The sequence below is a fragment of the Lithobates pipiens genome, unplaced genomic scaffold, assembly GCF_037356315.1.
Source record: "Lithobates pipiens isolate NorthernLeopardFrog02 unplaced genomic scaffold, aLitPip1_a1.2 Scaffold_11, whole genome shotgun sequence".
NCBI classification, from domain to species: Eukaryota; Metazoa; Chordata; class Amphibia; order Anura; family Ranidae; genus Lithobates; species Lithobates pipiens.
This window is the reverse complement of record NW_027507696.1, coordinates 8,418,112-8,438,789: the sequence shown is the minus strand read 5'-3', so window position 1 is coordinate 8,438,789 and position 20,678 is coordinate 8,418,112. Positions and strand designations below refer to the sequence as shown.

At 43.8% G+C, this 20,678-nt stretch overlaps 1 long non-coding RNA gene and 1 pseudogene across 1 annotated transcript in view; both read right to left on the bottom strand.

The window, feature by feature from the left end:
* LOC143961095 (uncharacterized) overlaps positions 1–20,678 on the bottom strand; it is a 76,694-nt gene that overhangs the window by 34,790 nt on the left and 21,226 nt on the right. The gene's annotated exons all lie outside the window — the stretch shown is intronic.
* On the bottom strand, positions 1,791–2,664 carry LOC143960120 (platelet-activating factor acetylhydrolase IB subunit alpha2 pseudogene; annotated as a pseudogene).

Here is a 20,678-nt window from a genome sequence, read left to right as displayed (position 1 = left end):
TCACATGACGGCCGTGATTGGACACGGCCGTCATGTGATCAGGAGGGCCAATCAGAGAGCCCTCCTGCCGATCTGAGATGCGCCGTGTCCAGGTGACACGGGCACATCGGGATCGCGCCGCTGTGCTGGCGCGCGCGATCCCGCTCCTTCTGATGGATGTTCCTGAACGTCCTATCAGAAGTAGACGGCTCCCACCCGGCCGTATATGTGCATTGGCCGGGTGGGAAGTGGTTAAGGAATTTTTTTGGCAGAAATACGTTATGTTGATTTGCCCTATTTGCACTATTGCATGGACTTATTGATTGATTGATTTTTTTTATATTGTCATTTTTTTTTTTTTACCACTGATATTTTTATAACTTCTCTCCATACACACATAACAATGAGGAGGAACGATCCAATTCATTATGCTATATGTAGAAGCAAAAGCTCTGAAGATGCAAAATCTACAACTGAGTCCTAAACCTGTACAGATCCGAGAGGCACAGAGAGCGTTTAATACACTACAAGATATCCTATCTGCAGCTTTTATTGGCCCTTAATCTTCCATCAACCACACCTTTTATTGTTGAGTCATGGCTACATATTGCTCAATGCTTCGGTACTAAGCCACTTAGTAACCCATAATGCCCAGCTTCCCAGATGATGATCTGAATTTTCAGGACAGATTATTTTCAGTAACTTCTGCTTTGGTCCCTGACCACAACACACTTTATCAATAAAGGATTCATACAAGCAATACAATTATATTTACGTACATTTCCAAGACTGCTTATGCACTGCGCAATAAGAGGACAGTTACAGAACAAACTTACCAGATAATAAAATAAACTAGGGGTATTTTAATTTGGTACAGGCTGCACTTGCAATGACATGATTGAATTGCAGAAATTTCCACTTTCACAAGTGATGCTATTAATGCTAGATTTTCTTTATTAAATCATTCCACTTCTAGTTTTGTGTATTAGCACCCCTTTCACACCAGGGTTGTCTGCCATACAACCTTTACCCATGTTAACCTTTGCAGGCAATTGAAAAGGTGTAATTGTCATAAAAGGAAAACCTGTTGAATTAAATAGGGAGTTTGCTGATTCAAGAGGGGAATCCTGAACATCAGCTTATTTGTAAACACTACACAAAGGCTTCACAATGGCCGCACAGCCAAATTTTAAAGGGAGTTTTCTCTCTTCCCTAGATTAGCCATGGATATTTACAGCCGACATCACTCTATGATTTTTGGTATCCCCACCACTGCCAACGTCAAAAATCCATATCCCAATCCTGCAACTCTGAGGCCGCGTACACACGCGGGGACTGTTCGCCCAACTTTGTCCGTCAAACAGTTTCGGCAAACAGTCCGCTCAAAATTAGCATGGACGGACATGGCCACACACGACGGACGAACAGTTTGCTGAAACCGTGCGCGATGACGTGAACGGCACGTACGACGGGACGAAAAATACGACGTCCTATACACTGCATTATAACTTTCGGCGTGTAAATCCTTTCTGAGCATGCGCGGAACTTAGTTTGACGAACAAGCCTACACACGGGCGGACTGTTCGCTCAAACAAGGTTTCAGCGGACAGTTTTACGGAATTTCCGAAAAACCTTGTTCGTCAAACTGTCCGCTGAAACTGTCCGCTGAAAGCCCACACACGAGCGGACTGTCCGCCCAAACACTGTTCAGCGGACAAAGTTGGGGCGAACAGTCCGCGCGTGTGTACGCGGCCTGACTCCATGGGAGAGGCTTCAATGATGTTAGGTGATCAATAATACAGGAGACAATAAAGGGGGTTTGCAGAGGTTGGATTTGAGCAGGTGTATATACATTGAGCATGTAGATGTACAGCTGAGGCAATTGTAGTTAGCGAGGGGGAGGGGGGCAGCCAATGATGTAACACTGACAACAGGATGAGTGACATGATAATCAGGCCAGAGTGACTTGTTTTTCCTCCGGGGTTTCCTCCAGCAGTTGCATAATCAGTTCATGAAGTGGCCTGCAGACCTTAGCATAGCCAATAGCCGTGAGGTGGAGGAAGTCGAACATGTCCTTTCTAGAGATAGTGCCATCTGAGTGAACAAAGCCAAAATCAAAGTCCAGCAACTGCACTCCAGGAAGACGTGGGAGCCATGAGCGCAAGAGCTGGTTGACGCGTGCATTCTTCTCTCGCAGTGGATTTGGCTTCTCTCCACGTGGCAATAATCCAATGATAATTATTTTGGCTTGTGGCTGCAACGTGTTGATGAGTTTTATGATGGCTTCCACTCCTCCGGCCACTTCATCTGCAGAATTTTCATGGTTATTGGTGCCAATCCATAAAACAATAACTTTCGGTTTGATATTCTCCAGTTCTCCAGTTTGAAGTCTCCAAAGGACGTGGCGTGTGGTGTCCCCACCAATGCCGAAGTTCAGTGCATGCAGTGGAGAGAACAGTTCCCTCCAAATCTCATACTGCTGCATTAACTGCACCATGGAGTCACCTACAAACAAGACATCTGGTTCTTTGTCCTTGCAGTCCAGTACAAACCTGTTGTGCTGAGAGAGCCACCGGTCATCCCCGTGTACATCCTCAGCAGCATGAGGGACAGCAGCAGAGTTTGTGTCCCCCTGACTCATTATGCAGACAATCTGCTCGGTGCTCCGGTAACTCCACCCCTTCCGGTCTCTATATTGTCATTTTTGATGCACTTCATTATTGATATTATGTCATATTGATACTTTATGCACTTTATTGCTTTGCATTAGTTTTTGCTACCTCTTTGCACATTTGTACGCACTGTATGAATTTATATTGATATAATTCTTATTTTTATTTTATATCTATATTATCTTGGTAAGGACACATTTAGTAATATTTTAGTTAGCGCCACATAAAACACCCCCAGTTTTTTTATTTTGAGTGTAGAGAACACTTTTATATGTGAGCAGCTTTCTATAGTTTATACCTAGTTCTCCTAGCGAGGTGGTGCGCAACAGGACTTTCCCATTTTTATATACCGATTGTTAAAAAAAAAATGCACTAGGTAAGCACATAATGTGTTGCTAGTAGCATTATTCTTTTGCAACTACAGCTTAATTTGGCGAATAACACATATACTGCAATACAGAATTGTAATTTGGCACAATTGTTCTGTTGAAGAACAAGGTATATGGTGGATTCCCCCTTTAAAGCGGGAGTCCGCCGTGACTCCGCGTTTTTTTTTTTTTTTTAAAGCCAGCAGCTTTCGGCTTCATTTCCCGGTTCCTTACTGCGCATGCGCGAGTCGCACTGCGCAATAAGGATGGACCCGCTGCTTCTGGGATCTGTGTGTTTCCCAGCAGGCAGCAGGGGACTTTCGGAAAGGGGCGTAGATCTACGCCCCTTTCCGCAGAGAGCTATCCCGGAAGTGGGTGCAGATACCTGTACTGTACAGGTACCTGCACCCCCCTCCCCCCTGAAAGGTGCCAATTGTGGCGCCGGAGGGGGGGAGGGTTCCGATGAGCGGAAGGTCCACTTTAGGGTGGACCTCCGCTTTAAGCTACAAGCAGTGAGATTACATGGTTGGGTCCCCCAAGGATTCCACTTTGTCTGTGTTTCCTTGAAAATCCATTAGGCATAATAAATGCTGTTTATTCAAAAACTATAATGCCAACAATGAGATCAAAAAAGAAAATGTAAACTCTACAAGGCTTCTAAATTCCTACTGTATATTGTAGGTGCAAATCCCTTCGCACATTATGTAGGGGTAATCAAAGCTGGTAAATGCGAACAATAGTGTGCTGTATTCAGTAAGGACATTTTTTATAAAGTACTTTTTATGAAGCCATAATGTTCGTATTTGCTTGCTGTTCTATACATTGCATTCATACACAGTATTGTGCATAATCTCCTTAGTGCAGATTGCATATCGGACTCTAAAATTAGCACCCTTGCAGAATGACTGCTGAGACTCAGACAAGTCTCCTACAGATTGACTCATTGTAAGTAGACAGAGATTTGCATTGAAAAAGAGCAGTAAAGCAAAGTCACTAAAGCCTGGTACACACAAAGCCCTTGTACACACGGTCGGACATTACGATGGAAAATGTCCGATCGGACCGCGTTGTCGGATAATCAGACCGTGTGTGGGCTCCATCGGACTGTTTCCGTCAGAATATCTGACCGACAAAGTTTTAGGGCTGGGCTATAACATTTTCCGACAACATGATCCGATCAGACTTTGTCTGATCGTTTGTAGAGAATTGCGATCGGACAAAGTGCCACACATGCTCAGATCAAATTCCTAGACCAAAGCTATTGGCTACTAGCCTGAACGTAGTCCTGTCGTAACGAAATAACGTCATCACGTTCCGAACGATCGGATTTTCCGACAACTTTGTCCGACTGTGTGTATGCAACACCAGTTTCGGACAAAATCCGTCGGATTTGGTTGTCGGAATGTCCGACTGTGTGTACACAAGAGATTATCGGATGAATGATCGTCCTTTTTTTTTTTTTTTTTGCATGCTAGTCTCATATCGAAAATGAAGAGGTTACTGAAGTTACGAAAATTCTCGCACAACAGAATTAAAATTGTGAAGTGATATAATGTATTGTATTTTCGGACTGTATTGATTAAACAAAAATTGTACAATCTGATATGGTACGAGAAAATCTTTTGTGTTTGTGCCTTCGGATAATTTTGGATGAACAGTCGTGTTCGGCTCTTAAAAGCTGTGCACTATTGAGCAGCTTATCGTATGATCGCTTAGAAAGTAGTATTTTTTTGTACGATTTTCTGATTGTGTGTGTGTGGGCCTAAAGCAGGAAGCACAGTCTGTGTATGTAATAAACAAAAGCAGCTATACCATGTATAATTAAAAAAATTGAATTTTAAGCATTACAACTGAATTCCAAACATTAATTTTTTTTGCATACATGAAATGACAAGTAGTGTCCCAAGAGCTGTACATTCGATCAAATCCTGCTGTTGGATGGTAAGTGTCAGTCTCAGCCTAGACCACTGTCAGCCAATCAGGGCACAGAGCACTGTCAGAGCCATGATTGGACACTGCCCCACAGTATAAAAGTATTCTTTCAATGGCAGCCATTTTCAGTGTGCTTTTGGTGTGGAGAAAGATAGAACAGGGCTCTGTTTAGTGCTATTAGTGTGCTATTTTGCTTCAATTGTCAGTATAGAATATTAGTTTAGTGTCAGTCTAGGGATAGTGTGAGTGTAGTGAGGAGGGCCATCATTCAGCTTTGCATAGTGTGCAGCTAGAGTAGGGACAGCTCATATAGTTTTACTGTAGTGTAGTGAGACCGTGTCAGTAATCTTTACATTAGTGTATAGCTAGAGTAGGGACAGTTCAGGTAACGTCAGTGCAGTGGCGGTTGAACACCATGTATTTGATTGTGTTACTGCCAGTTTAACGCCATATAGTTTTGTGTGCGTTACTGCCAGTTTAATGCCATATATTTCTGTGTGCGTTACTGCAAGTTTAATGCCATATAATTCTGTATGCGTTACTGCCAGTTTAACACCATAGTTGTGTGTGTTACTGCCAGTTTAACGCCATATAGTTCTGTGCGTCACTGTACATTTGGTGCATTATATTGCAGTGTATAGTGTATCTGTGGAGTGTGTCTGTGTGGTGTTAGTACTTAAATTAAAGTGCACCAAACACCTCTTTACAATGATTAAAGTGGATCTACATACAGAATTAAACGTCTTCTTTACATTTGCTTATAAGCACTACCCCCTCCCCCCAATAAATGTCTGGGAGGACAACAAGGAAAGGCAGAATTTCCCATGGCACTCTAAGGGGGTCAGCAACAAATGTGTCCACAGGCAAAAGGTGGACATGGTGGTCAGTCCTCAGGCAGGGCATCATTGCCTCTGTTTAGTGAGTTTGCCCATGCTATCCAGCCACAGCATGCAGAGGAAGTGGTGGACTGGCTTACTAAACCTTCCTCGTCCTCTGTCACGCAAGCAGTAAAAAGTGTGCAGTCCCCTGCAGTTGCCAGAGTGGATAAACCTGCCTCCACATCTATTCCTGCCATAGCCCTAACAGCAGCCATTGAGGAGTCAGCTGAGTTATTTGACCACAGCATCAGCCACTTGCTCCTTGATGATGCCCAACCATTACTGGATTCGGATGTTGGTTGTGAGGTTGAGGACAACAGGAAGATGAGCCTAGAGAGAGAGGGGGGAACACTGGTAGACAAATTGGCATTCATGTTCCCCAAGCTGCAGCATATTGCCAAGTTGTATCCAGTAATGAGGAAGATGGAGGAGATGGAGATGAGGACAAGGTCACTGATGCGACTTGGGTGCCAGATAGAGCAGAGGAGGTAACTGAAGGTGAGGTGGCACAACCCCAAGGAGGCCGACATCAAGAACGAGCAGAGAGCAGCCATCCTGTTCCATCACATCCTGGCCCACTCCCCAAAGCTCAGCTGTCTGGGCCTTTTTCAGCCCATCTGTTATCTGCAAACTGTCTCAGGCACATCAAATGTGGCAAAAATACCAACCATTTGGGTACCACATGCTTAAGGAATGAAACGTCCAACCACTCAGCCCGTTGGCAAGAGCACCTAAAAGCCACACAAAAGGGGCACAAATCTGTCCCTCCTGCTTACCACTTCAGTCTGCCCCTGCTGTACCGAGTCATTACCTCTCAGCAGCCTCCACTGACAGGGATGATGGTATAGCGCAGGGTGTCCCAGGTCCTAGCAGCACATCTGCCAGCAGCACACCACCAGCTGTAGACTGTATCCGGCAAATTTCTCTGCCCCATCTGCTGCAGCAAAAGAAAAAAATACAGTCCCTGCCACCCACATGCCCAGCATCTAAATGCAAGATTTTCAAAGCTGTAGACTCTCTTCTGCCTTAAAGCCTGGTGGATTCTGCCCCCTTCCCTGAATTTGCACAATGTGCTGTACCACAATGGCAGGTTCCCAGTCGCTACTACTTTTCATGCAAGGCTGTTCCATCTGTCTACCCTCATGGGGAAGGGAATGTATCGTTAGGCAAGGCAGTCAGCCGTAAAATCCACCTTACTGCTGACACATGGTCCAGCAAGTATGGACAGGGATGATATATTTCATTCACAGCACACTGGGTAATGCTGCTTGCAAGACAAAATCATGCAGGACATGGCTCTGTGCTGCAGCTTGTTGTGCTCCCACATCTCCATACAGCTGGCGGTGATGATGCCAGACCTGTGAGCTCTACCCCCTCCTCCGCCACCTCCATGCCCTCCTTTGCAGAATTGTCCTATGAACATCAGGTATCCCCTAATTGTTCAAAGGGCTATTCAGGCTAAACGGGTGTCATGCAGTGCTGCAACTGGTGTGTTTAGGGGACAGGAACCACACCGGAGCAGAGATTCTTGCAGCTCTGCAGGGACAGACCCAGAGGTGGTTGACACCACACAGCTGGAGCCAGGAATGGTGGTGTCCAATAATGGCTCAAACCTCCTGTCCGCCCTTAGACAGGGAAAGTTGACACGTGCCATACCTGGTTTACAAGATGTGCTAAAGCTGGCCACAAGAGTCTATAGCCATTTCAGGCAGTCATACGCAGCCAGTGCTTGATTGGCTGAAATTCAGTGGGAAATCCACCTGCCCGTGAACCGCCTGATTTGTGACATGCCCACCAGATGGAACTCGACTTTGTCAATGCTGCAGCGGCTATACATGCAGCAGAGGGCCATCAACGAGTACCTGTGCGAACATGGCATGACGACAGGCTCAGACCGCCTCTGCTTTTTTTCCCCACGCCAATGGCTGATCATTAAGGATGCATACATTGTATTGTCACCATATGAGGGGGCCACAATGATGGTAAGCTGTGACAGTACATGCATCACTGACACAATCCCTGTTGTGTTCCTGCTGGAGCAGACTCTGCGTGACATTATGGACAGGGCACTGGAGGCAAGGCAGCAGGAGGAAGAGGAAGACTTCCTTTCCTCTCAAGGCCCACTTTATCCAGACACCATCATTCCTATGTCACAGAACACACAGGAGGAGAGAAGGATTCTGGCACTTTCATTGTTTTTGAAGAGGAAGACATGCGTCAATCTGTAAGCGATGGCTTTCCTTCCCCAGGACCCTTGGAAGTAGTACGTAGCTGAGTGACCCCGAGGAGTCTGCTTCTCAAGCCTCTGCAAATTTGAGGCTCATGGGCAACCTCGTGCTTCAAAGCCTGCAAAAGGATCCAAGAATATAAGGCATAAAGAAGGATGATTACTGGTTGGTAACCCTCCTTGACCACCATTATAAGGGGAAGGTCTCAGAACTTATCCCGTCCCCACAGAGAGTGCAGAAGATAAAATCTCGAGGACACCTTAAAGAGGATTTTATTGAATTGTTTCCCTGACTCCAGTAGGTTACAGTGTTGTGGAAAACGTTGTTTTGTGTCTTCTATTGGTCAAGAGAGAAGTGTTGGAGAAGGCGTCTGCCTAAGCGAGGAATTTTGGATTTTTTTTTAGTCCTGGCCGCCCAGGGATGTCAGCTTCCACATCCCATCGACAGCATCTGCATCACATGGTGGACGATTACTTTGGGGCCAAAACAGAGATGGAGAGCTTTCCAGCTGACGATCCACTGACTTACTGGATCATGAGAATAGACCACTGGCCAGAATTTGCCCAGTATGCTACTGAGTTGTTATGCTTACCTGCATCCAGTGTGCTTTCAGAACAGGCATGCAGTGCTGCAGGAGGTTTCGTTACTAATCACAGAACGCATTTTTAGATTGTAAGCTCTAACGAGCAGGGTCCTCTGATTCCTCTTGTACCAAATTGTAATGTAACTGTAATGTCTGCCCTCATGTTGTAAAGCACTGAGCAAACTGTTAGCGCTATACAAAACCTGTATTATTATTATTATTATTATTATTATAATAATCTGTCCACAGACTCCGTGGACCGTTTGAATTTTATAAAAATGAATCCGTCCTGGAATACCAGCTATGAAGCCCCTGATGCCGATGTCACTGATTAAGTCTTTTTGGGATGTGGAATCTCTGCAGGACTTCGAGGCTGCCTAGCTTTGACGGTGTTCAATCATTTCATCTGGAAGAAAAGTTTTTGGTATAGGTATCATGGGCACAATTAACACCCAAAGACCAATTTTTCAGCACCTGTTGGACAGATGCATATCATTGCAATTTTTTTTTCCTTCATCAAGAGCACCTCTATAGAGTAATGGTTGGAAGGCGCCCCCAACACCCAAAGAGTAATTTTTCTGTACCTGTTTGATAGGTGCCATATCATTGCAATTTTTTACAGCAAGGCCAATTCTTGCTTTCATTAAGAGTACCCCTATAGGGTTACAGTGGTTAAACGCTTTCCTTGCCTGGCGTATCAGTTTAGTTAGACCGCCGTGTTTTGGTGGGTTTGCAGTTATGGCATACGCTTTAAATTTTTGGATGATGTGCAGTGCTCCATGAGATGTTTAAAGCTTAGTATATTATTTTATAACCTAACCCTGCTTTAAACTTCTCTACAAACTTTATCCCTGACCTGTCTAGTATGTTCCTTGGCCTTCATGATGCTTTTTGTTCACTAAGGTTCTCTAACAAACCTCTGAGGGCTTCACAGAACAGCTGTATTTATACTGATATTAAAATTACACACAGGTGGTATTTACTAATTAGGTGAATTGTGAAAGCAATTGGTTCCACTAGATTTTAGTTAGGGATATCAGAGTAAAGGGGGTGCTGAATATAAATGCATGCCACATTTTTCAGACCACTACACCACTGTGCTGCTCTTGTTTGAATGTAGATTATACTATTATTTTATAGTGTATTTTTTGACAATTGCATATATTTTCGGTGGTTTCACTCTCTCTTTAAGCGTGGTTAATGCCACGTGTTCGATTTTTACCACTTAAAATTTTTTTTATTTTGATGCGCTTGCACAGTAGATTTATCTTGCCTTGGAAATCTATTTCCAATAGCAGGTTCATTTCTTTAGCGCTGCATTTTTTAGTTTTTGTTTTGATTTCACAATTGTATCATTGTTGATGCTGGCTGGTGTTTTATTCACTTTTTACTTTTATTATATTGGTAGCGCAACTATATCTATAGCTATCTATATATCTATCTATATATATATCTATATCTATCTATATCTATCTATATCTATCTATATCTATCTATACACATATATACACACACACACACACACACACACACACACACACACACACATATATATATACATATATACATACACAAACATTCCAGTGTGGTTGTACAGGGAGTCCGATAAGTACAGATCGGAGTGGTTCTCGGTCACCCTGTGTCCCTAATAGACACAGGTTTACTTACAAAAAGGTAAGGCCTGGGGGCTCTACAAAGAGCTTCCAGTGCTTTCCAAGGTAAGCTGGGTTCCACAAGCCCCCCACCCAAAGTGACTCCCGTCAAACCGATATCTTGCAATTTATTACTTCACTGAATCAGCAGTTGGACTGGTGCTTTAAAATATTAAGTGATTGACTTTATAAGTAGTAAACTCCCAGTGTTGTAATTGGATGATGTGGCGATATTTAAGCATCTTTAGGTATATTTTAACAATATCTTTATATACTAACAAAATTTGCACAGAATATATATTGCTTTTATATAAAAGGTTCTTCGGGTATATTTGAAATTTAATCACAATGAGTGGTTCTCAGCATGGATTCTTGCGACTTTATATTGTTGAGGAATATATTTTTATATATTTTTTATTTTTTATTTTTATTATGCCAATTTTATATATGATTATATGATTTGGGGGCTTTGTACTGTAGGTTTGGTGTGAACTGCATGAACTACTAAACTGTTTTATCCTAAAGTTTTCTCTCAGGTCATGATTATTTTATAGGCGTGATTCATAAAGCTGCATTATGTTTTAATAACTTTAGATAGATGAGTAGAACAGCCTTTTTGAATGAGTCCCTACAAATAATAATTATTCCAATTCCAAGCTGGTTATTTTCATTATGTTACACCTCTACATTTGATATAGAGTCTATCGATGACCTTTCCAAGAGGCACAATTATTGAATATTCATTTCTTATAATAAATTATTTGGAATCAAAGCTGCTTAAAGCACAAACTAACCTTTTCACGGTCTCTTTCTGTAACATGTGTTTTTCTTTGCTCATCTTTTTTTATGATCCTTCATATTATCATGTTCTACTGGCCCCAAATACTTTTTTAACTACTTGCTTACTGGACACTTAAACCCCCCTCCTGCCCAGACCAATTTTCAGCGCTGATGCAATTTGAATGACAATACAACACTGTACCCAAATGAAATTTTTATCATTTTTTTCCCACAAATAGAGCTTTCTTTTGGTGGTATTTAGTTACAGCTGGGAGTTTTATTTTTTGCTAAACAAACAAAAAAAGATGCAAAAAAAAAATAAAAAATCATGTTTAATAGTTTGTTATAAAATTTTACAAACAGGTCATTTTTCTCCTTCATTGAAATGCGCTGATGAGGCTGCACTGGTGGGCACTGATAGGCACAGATAAGGCAGTACTGATGGGCACAGATAAGGCGGCACTGATGGGCAAAGATGGGCACAGATAAGATGGCACGGATGGGTGGCATGGATGGGCACTGATGTGTACCACTGATAGATGGCACTGATGGGCACTGATAGGTGGCACTGCTGGGCGGCACTGATGGGAACGGATATGTGGCACTGAGGTGCAGCACTGTTGAGGCAAATTGTGGGCACTGATGGGTGGCACTGTGGACAATAATGGGTGGCACTGATGGGTGGCACTTATGCTATAATTAGGTGGCACTGGTAGGGGGCAGGTGGGCACTGATGATGACGTATTATACATGATGCTGGACATACAATGCTAAAATACTTAGAAAATAACAGTAAACCATATTATATACATACAAATTGCAAGAGTTTACAAGAAAATAAAAAACTGCTGAAGGTGAAAATCCCTTTGATTATTCTTTAAGCTTGCTTTGTGGCGAGGATGCAGTGCTTTTTATTTTTTGAGAGCAGTGAGTAAAAGAACATTTTTCAGGATAAAAAGTCCTGCTGATAGCGACAAATAAGATAATGAAAAATTAAAAGCTCATTAAAGAACCGTTAATCCCGTACTCTTGTCGCCAACCTAAGAAGTATTATACAATTAATCAGGATGGTGCTACACCTCTCTGTGTTGTTTCTCAAAGTGCTCAACGACTTGGCCTTTTTAAGCAGAAAATTTGTTCTGTGTATTTGTGAAAGGATGCACAACGACATAATTAGACGTATAAAAAGGAGAAAAAAACATTTCATAGGAGTGGGAGGGGAGCCAAGAATAGGCTTTATATTCTAAGGAACAAGCATTGCAACTCATCACGATGAGCCCCCCTGCAATTTTCCTTGGCATAAAGCAGCTCCAGATGGAGGCGTTTAGATTTGCCTTGTGACACATGTGCTTCTGTCTAGTAGAGGTAAAACAAACATATTGCGCTGTTAAATGGGAACTTCGAAAATATTAGTAAATTTGCTAGGCATGAAACACTGCTAAAACAGGGAGACAGGAAGCAGTGGATATGCAATTATCAACCTCCAGCTGTTGCAGAACTACAATTCCCATGAGGCATAGCAAGACTCTGACAGCCACAAGCATGACACCCAGAGGCATGATGGGACTTGTAGTTTTGCAACAGCTGGAGGTCCGCTAATTGCATATCCCTGACCTAGTGTATTATATTACTATAGAACAGGGGGGGCCACATGTGGCCCGCGGAGCCCTCTGATGTGGCCCGCGACCTCCTGCTCTGGAATGGTGGGTTAGCAAGCCCAGATTGCAGGTTGCTGACCCGTCATACCACAGCATCAGTGTTGTGAATGAAGCTAGTGGTAGAGTAAGAAAGTGTCAGCAGAGCAGAGCCCCAGAAGCTGATGCTTCCTGTACATCTCCAGCTTTTTCCACAGGCAGAGTCTATGGCAAGGTTCAGTTAACCCGCAGGATAGACACAGGTGCACTACGCTGCACCCACGGTGTGGGTAAACCGCAGCACATCAGTATGAAAGTTTTAAGCCCTTTTCACATGTTCGCCCATACCCAATCGGACCCTCAATTCACTTCTACAGATCGGCAGATGTAAACAGACTTTTGTCCGTTTATTTCTGCCTGCCTCCGATTCTCTAAAAAAAAAAAAAAAAAAAAATCTGGGGGGGGGGGGGGAATCGGATTGGAGGGCCTATAGAGTAGCCGTGAGCCGTCATCTACCCACTCTGCTCATTGTGGCCTGCGCCAGGTTACCAAGTTGCTTAAGCGGCCCTCGCTCTTAAAAAGGTTGGGCACCCCTGCTATAGAAGAACTTTTGCGCTGCTATGCAAAATGTAACTTAAACCTTGAATAATTAGAAAGAACTAGGAACAGCTGCTACCATTCTAAAGTGAACTCACACTCATATAAATGATATAAACAAATAATGGTGCGCTTATCCAATATATGCTGTAGATATCAATAAATCCTCCAAACTAAATATATAAAGTGCAAAACTGATCATAAAGTGCAAAGATGCATGATACCTTATATGTGAATAAATAAGAATGCGTTTTATAAGTCCAAAAATAGACTTGAGGTCAAATTGATGATTCTGAAGTGAGCAAAAATGTTCCTCTCACTATAGATAAAAATCCAATTCGAGCTTGAATATAAATGTGTAATCACCACCACCACCTCTGAGTGAATTGGCCGCTCACCTCAAAGAAAGGCCCACCCGTGTCTAATCAAAGTAGGAAGATCCTTAGTAGCCAGTAAGGGCAGCTCTAATAGTATAAGACACACGCTCTCTTTAGGAAACCGATGTCTCAAGTAATACTCAGAATCTATAAGAAAAATTTATTGCGCAATACCATTTAAAACAATTTATTTAAAAAAGGATTGTGCACTCAAAGTTTCCACATCTTGTAATATTACAAGTAATATATCCAAACTGCAAGCTCCTCATCGATAATTCCGATGCATGAGACACTGGCAATGATGTCACCAGCTCAACTGGACGCTTTGCGTCACTTGTCACTAGGGATGAGCCGAACACCCCCCCGGTTCGGTTTGCACCAGAACCTTTGAACGGACCTAAAATTCGTACGAACTTTAGAACCCTATTAAAGTCTATGGGACTCGAACGTTCAAAATCAAAAGTGCTAATTTTAAAGGCTAATGTGCAAGATATGCAACAGACAACACCAGCAAGTGTATACTGTGCTGGGGGCACACAACACCCACTTTAACTCCTGCAGATGCCTGTATTAGAGAACATCAGCAATAAAGGGTAGATACAAGTGTATACTGTGCTGGAGGCACACAACACCCACTAACACTTGCAGATGCCTTAACCACTTGATCACTGGGCACTTAAACACCCTTAATAACCAGACCAATTTTCAGCTTTTGGTGCTCTCACATTATGAATAATTACTCAGTCATGGAACACTGTACCCATATTAAATGTTTGTCCTTTTTTTTTTCACACAAATGGAGCTTTCTTTTGGTGGTATTTAATCACCTCTGGGTTTTTTATTTTTTGTGCTATAAAAGAAAAAAAAGACTGAAAATTCAGTAAAAAAAAAAAAAAGAATTTTTCTTTGTTTCGGTTATAAAATTTAGCAGATTAGTAATTTTTCTTCATAAATTTTGGCCAAAATTTATACTACTACATATCTTTGGTAAAAATAAGTACAAATTGGTGTACATTATTATGTCTTTGTGAAAGTTATATAGAGTCCACAAGCTATGGTGCCAATATCTGAAAATTGATCACACCTGAAGGACTGGCGGCCTATTTCAATTCTTGAGACCCTAACATGCCATAAAAGTATAAATACCCCCCCAAATGACCCCTTTTTGGAAAGAAGACATTCCAAGGTATTTAGTAAGAGGCATGATGAGTTTTTTTGAAGTTGTCATTTTTTCCCACAATTCTTTGCAAAATCAAGATTTTTTTTTCCTTTTTTTTTTGTTTTGCCAAATATTTCATATTATCAGTTTATTTCTCACACAGCACATGCATACCACAAATTACACCCCAAAACACATTCTGCTATTACTCCCGAGTACGGCGATACCACATGTGTGAGATTTTTACAGAGTGTGGCCACATGCAGAGGCCCAACATGCAGGGAGCGCCATCAGGCGTTCTGCAGCACCCAGGACAATTCTGACATTTCTCTCCTACATGTAAAAATCATTATTTGTTAGAAAATTACAGAGAACCCCAAAACATTTTATATTTTTTTTTTAGCAAAGACCCTAGAGAATACAATGGTGGTCGTTGCAAATTTTTTTATCTCGCACGGTATTTGCGCAGCAATTTTTCGAACGCCTTTTTTTTTGGAAAAAAAAAAACTGTTTTGTGCTTTAAAAAAAACAAAACAGTAAAGTTAGCCCAATTTTTGCATAATGTGAAAGATGAAGTTATGCTGAGTAAATAGATACCTAACATGTCACTCTTCAAAATTGCACATGCCCGTGGAATGGCGCCAAACGTCGCTACTTAAAAATCCCCATAGGCGACGGTTTAATTTTTTTTTACTGGTTACACGTTTTGAGTTACAGAGGAGGTCTAGGGCTAGAATTATTGCTCTCGCTCTAACGTGTGCGCTGTGATTGGCCAAGCATGTGGGGTCACAGTGCATGCTTGACCAATCATGAGCCAGCAATGCACTGCGATGGCGCAGTGCATTGTGGGCCGTTCGTGCCACACGCATTTGGTGCGAACGGTCCACAAAGTTCTGAATTTGCCAAACAGACGAACGGTCGATGTTCGAGTCAAACACCAAGCTCATCCCTACTAGTCACGTGACTTCTTCAAAGGGATAGGGCATTACCACAAAAATGTATTTGAGCAAATAAAATGGATAAAAATTGGATATATACAAACGTGCAACTTCTAAAAACACAGACCAGAAGATGCCATATAATGTAAGATATGTATGCTCCAATTGTATCCCCCTATATACCCAAGCTGATGGATATCACAGGGCGCTCAGCTCTGAGGAAGAAGGTGCACCCACGAAACGGATCAACTTGGCTATATAGCAGGATACAATTGGAGCATACATATCTTATACTGTATGGCATTATGTGGACTGTGTTTTTAGAATGTGCCGTGACAAGAAAGGGAGGCGCCCGTGCCATTATGGCATAAGCCTGAATCACAATCTGTCTGATCCACCGAGAAATGGTAGTTGATGAGACCTCCAGTCCCTTCCTCAGACCAGCCACCAATACGACCGAGTCTGACCTCCAAAAAGGAGCCATAGCAGACAGATACACCCGCAGAGCATGGACCATGTCCAAGGAATGCAAAGCCAACTCTTTGGGGTGTGACAGCCGAGGACATAAGGATGGAAGCACAATGTCCTCATTTAGATGAAATGCCAAAACAACCTTTGGTAGAAACTAAGGCTGCGGACACAGCACCGCTTTATCCTTGTGGAGGATCAAGTAGGGAGACTTTAAGACAAGGCCACCAACTCAGAAACCCTCCTGGCAGATGAAATAGCCACTAGAAAGATTACTTTCTGAGAGAGTGTCAATAAGGTGATCTCCCTAATGTTTTCAAACGGCAGTTTCTTAAGCACCGAGAGCATCAAATTCAAATCACACGGGAGGTAGCGGTGGTCGTACCGGAGGGGCCACATGATGAACCCCCTGAACAAATGTATTCACCAATGAATGAGTTGCCAAAGGTCGCTGAAAAAAAGACAGCCAAAGATGATCTCTGCCCCTTGATGGTGTTTAAAGCAAGTTTCTGATCCACTCCTCACTGCAAAAACAGCAGGATCCTGGAAATCGAGTATGTGCGCTGATGCCACTCCATCTCCTCACACATGGAGATGTAGGCCTTCCACATACGATGATAAATCTTCCGAGAAGATGATTTCTGTGCCCTCAGCATAGTGGATATTACCAAATTCAACATACCTTGGCCCCTTAGCAGCTGGCTTTCAACAGCCATGCTGTTAAAGCAGGATGAATTATTGGACCTTGCGACAGAAGGTCCTCTCACATCTGCAGTCGCCAAGGAACATCTGGCACCATTCGTACTTTGTTGGTGTACCACAGATGCCGAGGCCAATCTGGGGCAATCAGAATTAACGGAATCCCCTTAGCCTCCACTCTGCGAAGCATACGTGGCAGAAGTTTGAGTGGGGGAAAAGCATAAATCAGCCGACAATGCCCCCATGGAGCTGCCGACGCGCCCGCCACGTCTGGCCAGGGATCCTTTGACCTGGCCACAAACCTCTGTACCTTCCGATTGAGTTGAGAAGCCAGGAAATCCACATCTAGCGTGCCCCACCTTAGGCAAAGGAGCCAAAATACAACCCGGATGTAGCGACCATTCCCCTTGGTCCAGCATCTGATGACTTAGGTAGTCCACTTGCCAGTTTTCTACGCCCAGAATGTACATGGCCGACAGAGCCGACACGCGCCGCTCTGCCCACCGCAGGATGCGAGTGATCTCCAGTGCTGCAGCTGAGCTCCTTGTTCCTCCTTGATGGTTAACATACGCCACCGCCGTGGCGTTGTCCGACTGTATCCTGACCGGACGCTCCTGCAGCCTCTGTGACCATGTGGAGAGGCATAGCCTGATTGCCTGAAGTTCCAGCATGTTAATCGGCTGGCGGGATTCTTCCTGGGTCCAGCTACCCTGGGCTGACTGTATGTACCAAACTCCTCCCCAATCGGTCAGGCTGGCGTCCGTTGTGATCAACGTCCAATGAAGAGGAAGGAGTGACTTCCCGGACCGAAGGGCCAGTGACCTTAGTCACCAGAGCAGGGAATCCCCGACTAGCTGACTCACCTGAATTTGACAATCCAGGGACAACGGAGATTTGTCCTATTTGGACAGGATCTCCTATTGCAAGACTCAAGTGTGGAATTAAGCATACGGTACCGCCTCGAAAGTGGTTACCATGAGACCCAGGACTCGCATGCAAAAACGCAACGACGACCACCTGAGGGACACCAACAACTTCACCGCAGCTTGAAGAGTCTGCAGCTTGTCCGAAGGGAGAAAGACTCTCGCCTCTGAGGAGTCCAGAAGCAAGCTCAGGTACTCCAGGCATTGAGTCGACACCAACACGACTTCTGTATGTTCAGTACTCAACCAAACTCCCGAAGAGTTTACATAGCGATTGCCACAGCCTCCCATAATTCTGAGGTGGAAGCTGCTCTCAGAAGGAGGTTGTCCAGGTAACTCACGATTGCCATCCCTCGCTGCCTTAGCAAAGGCAGAATTGAGGCTAGCACCTTGGTGAAGGCCCTCGATGCCGACGCCTGGCCAAAAAGGGAGAGCTACAAATTGGTAGTGCTCATCCCCGACCGCAAAAATCGCAGAAACCTTTGATGCTTGATGCATATGGGGACATGCAAGTATGCGTCCTTAATGTCCAGGGATGCCAGAAAATACCCCTGATGGAGGGCAGCGACCACTGAGCAAACTGATTCCATCCTGAACCTTTGTACCATCACAAAGCTGTTGAGGGCCTTGAGTTCCAGGACTAGACAGACCCCTTCCTTCCTTGGGACTAAACAGATTGGAGATGAATCCCTGAAACCTTTTTTGGTACCATCACCCTGCGCAACAGCAGGTCCTGTACTGCCCACGAACAGGGCTTCCAGACGAGCCGGAAGATGATGAAGGTTGGAGGGAAAAAAAAAATCAGTTTAGCGGACAAGAAAGAAACTATCTTGTATCCTGATGAAACCAGTTTACAGACCCACTGGTCGGAAAGTAAGGAGGTCCACTGGGCAGCAAACTCCCGAAAGCGACCCCCCACCCGAGAGTCGGGACCCAGAGCCCCCTGGAGGACCCTGGCCACGTACATGCACCCATGTGCCCAGTCACACAGCAGCCCATAGTATGGGAAGGAGGGAAGGGAGAGAAGAAAGGGAGAGTGAGGGACCCCCTAGTGGACCTCCCAGGGAATGCCCAGCTGCTCCATCCTGCCGAGAGAGGTGGAACCATACTTACCTCTCCTGCAGGGACTGTTCGACGCATTCCAAAAGACAGACCCATCACCCGAGCAGTACGAGGTGGCTGCCGGCCATGGCAAATTGTGACACAGACAGCAGTAGCCTGGTCATGTGTGTGCCCCGAAGCATATAGCTCACCGGCCGCTCCTGGATCAGACAGGGCATGTCGTGGCCGACCCAGCACGTAGCTAGGGCCTGCTCACGCTTGATGGCAAGGCTGGGGAGACTACCAGGATCTATATTATCCAGCCTGGCTGTTGATTGTAGATCACAGGAATAAAAAAATGCAGAAAAGAAAAAGATTCCCAGGACCAATGGTCCCAGGTCCTTTTCCTACACTGGGCATAAAAAAAAAACTGAGCTGCTGGGTGCTGTGTGAGGGGTTATAGCCCTTAGGACCGCCCCTGGGTGGTACTGTGCAAGTGTTGCTGTTTTTAACACTTTCTGCCTAGTCCTCTCCTAAAGGGACGATATAACCCTAAGGTCAAGATGAAGATGCTGTGTCTGTCAATGAACAAAAGAGAAAATGGGCCGCTTGCAACATGTGGCACAGTGGCAACATTTTTTTTGTATCTTGGCCCTTGCACCCTTGCCCTGTTGAGAGGAGGGAGGAGGGACTATTTGTAAGGGAGCTATATAGAGGGGTACGTACCGTTATCCCTATATTCCTCCTCAAGAAACACATTTGTTTTTCTCCTGTATCTCTTCTCCAGTACACGTTTTATCCTCCAAAGACTTTTCAGTCTGCAGTCACACACTACCACCACTAATCATCATATTGAACGCCTACACATGTTGCCCCCATCATTCCCTCCGCAATCCTCTCCTGCATATATTAGCTACTCTCATACACTTCGCACTCTTCTTCTGCACTTACTGGCCTCTGTCACGCCCTCTGCAATCCTCTCCTGCACACAATGGCCCCTATCATACCCTCCAAAATCCTCTCTGCACATAATGACCTCTGTCGTACCTTCCACACTCTTCACCTGCACTTGCTGCCCCTGTGATACCCTCTGCACTTACCTGCACATATTGCCTGCTGTCATACCCTCCAATAAATGTATAATAGTGGAATAGTTATGAGGACATTAGATTGTAAGCTCCTTTGGTGTAGAAAATCATGTAAATTGTTCACTACTCTCTGAACAGCACTACAGAATTAATGTAATTCTATATAAATGTATAATAGTATGTAACTGGTTGGTAGCGTAAGCTCCTCTAATACAGAGACTGATGTTCTGCTGTTCTGTACAAAGAACAAGAAGTCATTCACATGTCAGAGCTTCACATGTTTGGGAAAGTTCATATTGCCTTTTTTAATTAATTCAAGTTTTATTATGAGTGAGACTTAAAGTAATTCAGCCTCCTGTCTTCCAGATCTCAGATTCTCAGAAATTGGGAATCTAGGAAGATTACCTTTTGTCTGAGATGAGCTGGCAATAACAAATATTTATTGCTTATGACCACTGCTTATTATTTTCTGCTACTACTTTATTAAAGCTTTCTGGGAAAAACAGCAGCAGTTGGAGGAAGGGGATAAATGATATCAAAATATTTCCTATGACATTCATCATGGAAGTGGTACGTTGGATTACGAGCATAATTCATTCCAGAAGAATGCTTGTAATCCAAAGCACTCGTATATCAAATCTAGTTTCCCCATAGGAGTCAATGGAAACTCAGATAAATTAGT